Below are 6,094 nucleotides of genomic sequence, written 5' to 3'. Positions count from 1 at the left end.
CTAGTATGGCCACTCCAGGTTTGCGGAGGTGATATTTTCTTGAAAACTTGTTTCCCAGCCTTTTACTTTTAGCCCATGGGTGCTTTGATTGTTCAGACATGTTTCTTGCAGGCAGCAGAATGTTGGGTTCAGTTTTCTAATTCATCTTCCTATTCTGTGCCTCTGAATTGGCACATTTAGTCCATTGACATTGAGAGAGATTGTTGTTTTGGGGATTTGTGCTCTCTTTATGTATAATTTTTGTACTTTTGGGGATTGTCTTAGCTTAAAGTATACCTGTTAATTCTTCTTGCAACAAAAATATGGAATGCTTTACAAGTTTGCATGTTATCCCTGTACAAGGACCATGCTCATCATTTTATCATTTCAATTTTAATATATGTGTTATCAAACCTATTAGGAGTTAATTTTTCCATATTTTTCTCTTCTTATTACTTTGACTGTTGTCCTTCCTCACTCCTATGGCAGACAATGATTCCTAATCAAGGAATGTATTTCAAAGCAGCATGAATAAATAGGGCTGGAGCGATAGCACAGCGGTAGGGTGTTCGCCTTACAAGCGGCCAACATGGCCGACCCGAGTTCGATTCCGCCGCCCCTCTCGGAGAGCCCGGCAAGCTACCGAGAGTATTCGATATGCCAGACACAGTAACAACAAAGTCTCCAATGGAGACGTTACTGGGCCCGCTCGAGCAAATCGACGATCAATGGGAGGGCCTTATCAATAAATAGATTTAGAACTTTAATGTCCCAGAAATAAAAATATGGTTTTTACTATATTATCGTTTACCATACCCTAGGCATCAGTTTTACAAAATAATTCTTTTGGAAGATGGTATATGAGTTTGTTTAATGTTGTTCCCTGAATCCTTCATTAAGAACATTAAAATAGAGCCTTTTGCTGTTCTCACCTCAGTCCTTTGTACATCTCCAGGAAAAGGTGGATGGTGTTGTCTGCACTTTGACCACCTTGAATGTATGTAGGATTTTTCTCCTGAAGGATGAGGTGAGGATCATATTGATGATTTCATTCCACCTTATTACAAGTTCAACTTGAACGGAAGGTGAGACTCATGAGGCTCCTATAAAGGACAGAACAAAGGCTCTCAATGAAGTTTAATGGCCAACTCACATTAACAACATAGATGACTCAAAGTAACCTGTGTGCATCTTTGTGTGTAGTGAGTTTCATATCTACTGATAGTGATTCTCAGTCATGACACATGGGAAAAAGAGACCTGTAATTAAAAATCTAGTTCTCTGAGCAGAGTGGGGTCTCTGAGGTGATTGAACAAGTGCGTAGTAATTTATTACTAAGCACATAAGTATTTTGAATGATGTGTACTTTTCGATCTAAAATTAATTCCAAATATGTCTAAAATGACAGTGTCCTGACCTCGCACATGGCTTTCCTCACCGAGGCCCCTTGGAGGTGCCGGGGTGAATTTCCCTCACGGACCTGATTAGAGCCCGGGCAGCTGAAGACCTCTGCAAGCAGCCATAGGTAGGCTTAAGACCACCCTTCCCAAGCTTGAAGGAGCCTCATGCATGAAGGAACTGAAAGAGGAACCCAGATGTGCAGAACCGGGGGATGAGATCTCTATGGCTGCTCAGATCAAGACTGTGCACCCTCCTTCCAGATCCCCCATCTTCTAATAATTCAGTGGTACAACCACGAACTGCCCCTGGATCCATGTAATGCCATCAATGGCCAACATCCAGAGACTGGATCCTATTTAGAAGACAGCAACTCTGATTGTCCAGTTCTCACTCTCAGAGAACCTGGTAGGCTTCTGCGAGTATCTTGCCCGCATGGCGGAGTCTTTGTTTCTGGTCACTGTTTCTTTTGAGGTACAGAAGCTGCTTAATTTAAGATAGTCCCCTTTGTTTATCTCTGTTTCCAGTTGCTTGGCATGTGGCGTGTTATATTTGAAGATACCTTTAGCTTCAATGTCGTGGAGGGATTTGCCGACCTTGTCATAAATGAACCTGAGGGATTCTGGTCTGATGTTGAGGCCTTTGACCCATTTTTATCTGACTTTTGTGCATGGTGTTAGGTAGAGGTCTGAGCCATTTTTTTTTTTTTGCATGTAGCTGTCCAGTTTTTTCTGCACCGTTTGTTAAGGAGGACTCTCTTGAACCACTTCACATTTCTTTCTCCCTTATAAAGATTAGATGATTATATATTTGAGGGTGTGTGTCAGTATATTCAATCCTTTTCCATTGGTCTGCAGCTGAGCCTTTGTTTGAGTCCCATGCTGTTCTCATTATTATCGTTTGTAGTAGAGTTTGAGGTTGGGGAAGGTGATGCCTCCATTGTCTTTTCCCCAAGAATTGCTTTAGCTATTCGTGTGCGTTTGTTGTTCCATGTGAATTTCAGGAGTGCTTGATCAATTTCTTTGAAGAATGTCATGGGTATCTTTATAGGGATCAAGTTGAATTTTTACAATGCTTCATGGAGAATTGCCATTTTGACAATGTTAAATCTCCCATTCCATATGCAGTATATATGTTTCCATTTCCTCGTGTCCTTTTTAATTTCCTGATGTATAGGTCCTTTACCTCTTTAGTTAAGCTGATTCCAAGGTTCTTGATTTTCTGAGGCACGATTGTGAATGGGATTGCTTTTTTATGTCACTTTCTTCTCTCTCATTGCTTGCATATAAAGAAGCCATAGACTTTTGGGTATTGAGTTTATAGCCTGCAATTTTACTATAAATGTCTATTGTCTCTGGGAGTTTTTCGTAGAGATTTTAGTATTCTCTGAATATAGTATGATATCTTCTGAGAAGAGTGAGAGATTATTTCTAATTTTCATACATGAAAAACCCTTAATATCTTTTTCTTATCTAATTTCTCTTCCAAGTACTTCCAGTACTACATTGAACAGAAGTTCCAAAATGAATTTTTACTTAGCACATTCTGTCTGTAAATTTCTATGCTAAGAACGGTGGAATAAACAGTAATATCTTAGTAATTTACAAGTAAATTATGAAGACAGATAATTTAAAAGAATTTCTTTGTATAAATTTCCAAAATGTGTAGCTTTTATTAAATATATTAAGAATAAATCGTAGGTCTTGATTATACCATGAAGATTATTTTCCTGTTAGAAGATACCCTTCTAAAATGCAAAAAGAGACACATTTTGAAAATGTTGATTATTCGTTCATTCATTCAATGAATATTTGTCAGTCTGGTGGTGCAGTGCCTGCAGGAAGTCAACCTGTACCCTCAGGTGAGTGCATCAACAGTCTGATGGTGTCTTCATGCTTCCTGATAACCTCAAATCGCCACTGTGCCTCTGGCTGGCTCCCAACAACTCAGGACTACGTTTCCCGAGAAATTAAACTTCCGAAGATATGTGGGAGCCATGTTCACAAACCACCCCTGGCTCAGCTATACAAGCTAATGCATTGGTCTTGTTTCAGAGACCCATAGACATATCTGAAACATATCAACAGCCACAGTTAACCTTGGACCTGCCAAAGGCTGAACACACTAGGGTAAATCGGAGGGAGGCAGGTTAGTTTTGTGCCCACCCAACCAGAACCCATTGCAGCCACTTGCTCCCACAATCCAAAATCGCCACCATGCTCTCCTCTGGTTTCCATCGTCTCAGGATGGCTCTCACTGAAATATAACAGCTGAAAATTCGGATATGCGGGTTTTGTGACTGAAATCTCCAGGCTTTCTCTGGGCAGGATGGGCATCCCACCCTCACTGCCCTGTACTTATGGAATCCTCAGCAGACATTTCCATACCTCAAAGCTACTACAGGCTTACCTTCCTGATAAAAATGCTAAATTCCTTGAACAAACATGATGACCTCTTAGTACCTGTACGAGACCCTTAATGCACAAAATAAAAAGGAGACAGAGAGAAAGAATTAAAGAGCCTGCCATAGAGACACACTGGGGGTGGGGGTAGGGTGTTGGGGGATGGTTTTAGCGAACCAGGAATATTGGTTTTGGGAAATGTACACTAGAGGAGTGATGGATGTTGGATCGTTGTATGACTGGAAGAAAATTATGAATAGATTTGCAATGGTTTATCTCACAGATATTGGATAAAACATTAAAAATACATATCCTTCATTTGTACCTCAGAATACTGATGGAACTTTAAAACCCAGCATATCTATTTTTGTGTTCTCTGTAGGAAAAAAAATTTTACTCACCTGTGTGCCAATAGCTTGTAGAAAGCTAAACCCAAAGATATATCAATGACTGTCTTTTGCATGAATACTGTAATTGCAGCTATGTTATGTTTTAGAATCAGTTCATGGACAAGACGTCAAGAAGAGCAGTGGCAAAGTGCATCAATGTTGAATGGATAATGTTTCAGAAGCTTGCAAGGGAGATGGGAAGATTTGGCATGAGTAAAGGGAAGAAACAGAAGAGTGAAGTACTAATAAGTATCATGAGAAAAATGCAAGGGAGGACATTTCCTGGCAAGTGTCACACTCTGTTGAGCTTTTGGTGAGGATAAGTATTAGAAAGTATCTTTCCCATTTAATGGCAAAAAGGTAACTTTGATGGGTGTATTTAAAATTTACTTTAACGATTAGAATTACCAAGAGATACAAAGTTACAAAGTTGCTCATAATTGAGTTTCAGTCATCTAATGTTCTAGAACCTTTCCAGTATATTGGGGCATTTTTGAAGGAATATCCCTGGTGCGAAGACTAGGGCATCTGAATCTTAACACATTTCACCAAATATATGATCTGTACTCACATGATTTACACTGTCTCCCCTGCTCTTTGATTTATGTTTTCATGCAATATTTCCTTGTGAACCTCACCTCAAGTGAGGCTCCCTATTTAAGACAAGTACATGTTTCTGGGGCACTACATATTTTTTGGTTGCTGGGAGAGACTCTAAAGCAATGCTCAGGAGGTGTGGGGGCCCCACAGACAATTCTCAGAAAACGTGGCCATGGTGCTTGGGGTCCTCTGAGGCTATACAGCCTTTGATACTCTGGCAAGCAGGTGGTGCTGGGAGTCAAATTGGGTGCATGTGAGACAAGTTCCATAAGCACTACACTATCTCCTGCGGCCCTGGGTATTAGATTTATGTCAGCATTCTGTCATCCTCCCTTTTGTCAGAAAGCAGAGACTTGTGCAGGAGAAAGTGGAAGAGACTTTAGGGTTTAGCTAGGTTGACTGAGTAGCTGGTGATACCATTAAGATTGGAACATAAAGTAAAAATAAAACAAGAGCTCCGTGCCTTTTCCCGCTGAACTCGACACCCTCCACAGGGGTACACCTGCGGGCAACAACTGCAGCAGCTCCTTTGGACTATCCATCAGCTAATCAGCCCCTCCCCTCCAGGTGGGTAGAGGGAGCACAAACCAGGTTCACCACTCCTCCACTCCTCAGCCCCAGCCCCCGCCTTTTCCTGCAGAACTGGACACCCTCCAGCAGGGTACACCTGAGGCAGCTCCATGGGATTTTCCATTGCTCCTCCTACATTCCAGGATCCTGGGTGGGAGTGACCCTGGGATGAGCCAGAGGCGTGGCCACCATATAGGGAGCGGTTCCTCCCAGAAGTGAGAGTGGCCTTCTCCTGGGTGGCCAGCCGCAGTTATATTTCCCAATCTGGGCACTCAGGACTTTCATCTCTCACTTAGTCGCTTAATACCGACTAAAAATTTCTGACCACCTCTACTAGAATACAATAACATCCCACTCTCCTACTCCATTTATAACAAAAGACCTGTATGAAATGTGCTGTACAAGCTCAAAACTAAAAAGTACCTCCTCCAAAGCGCAAATCTCCACCACGAGGAGAATATGAAGAAAAGAATCCCGAATCCTCAACCGAGGTTTTCCACAATTGCACTCTCTTTGATAAAGAATTCCAGGGTAAAATGCAGAGGGTGTTCAAGGACCTACTCAAAGAATCAATGGAATAGATATCCAAAGACTAAAAGAAGAAATGAAAAAACAATAGAAAAGAGAGCCAAGAAAATACAGGAAGAAAAGAGAACAGAATTTTAAAAAGCTACAAAAAGAAGAGTCACAAATAAAGGATTCAGTGGATGAAATTAAAAAGTTAGTAAGTGCCCTTAGCTATAGGATAAGTGCAGC

The 6,094-nt window shown here is 41.2% G+C and overlaps 1 pseudogene; it reads right to left on the bottom strand.

Moving 5' to 3' along the window:
• Nucleotides 1–296: 296 nt before the first annotated feature.
• Nucleotides 297–393, bottom strand: LOC130040979 (uncharacterized; annotated as a pseudogene).
• Nucleotides 394–6,094: the final 5,701 nt, after the last annotated feature.

The sequence above is a fragment of the Sorex fumeus genome, unplaced genomic scaffold (genome assembly GCF_029834395.1).
Source record: "Sorex fumeus unplaced genomic scaffold, SorFum_2.1 ptg000095l, whole genome shotgun sequence".
Classification (NCBI taxonomy): domain Eukaryota; kingdom Metazoa; phylum Chordata; class Mammalia; order Eulipotyphla; family Soricidae; genus Sorex; species Sorex fumeus.
Note: the sequence above shows the minus strand (reverse complement) of the source record. Positions and strands in the feature narration are given on the sequence as shown.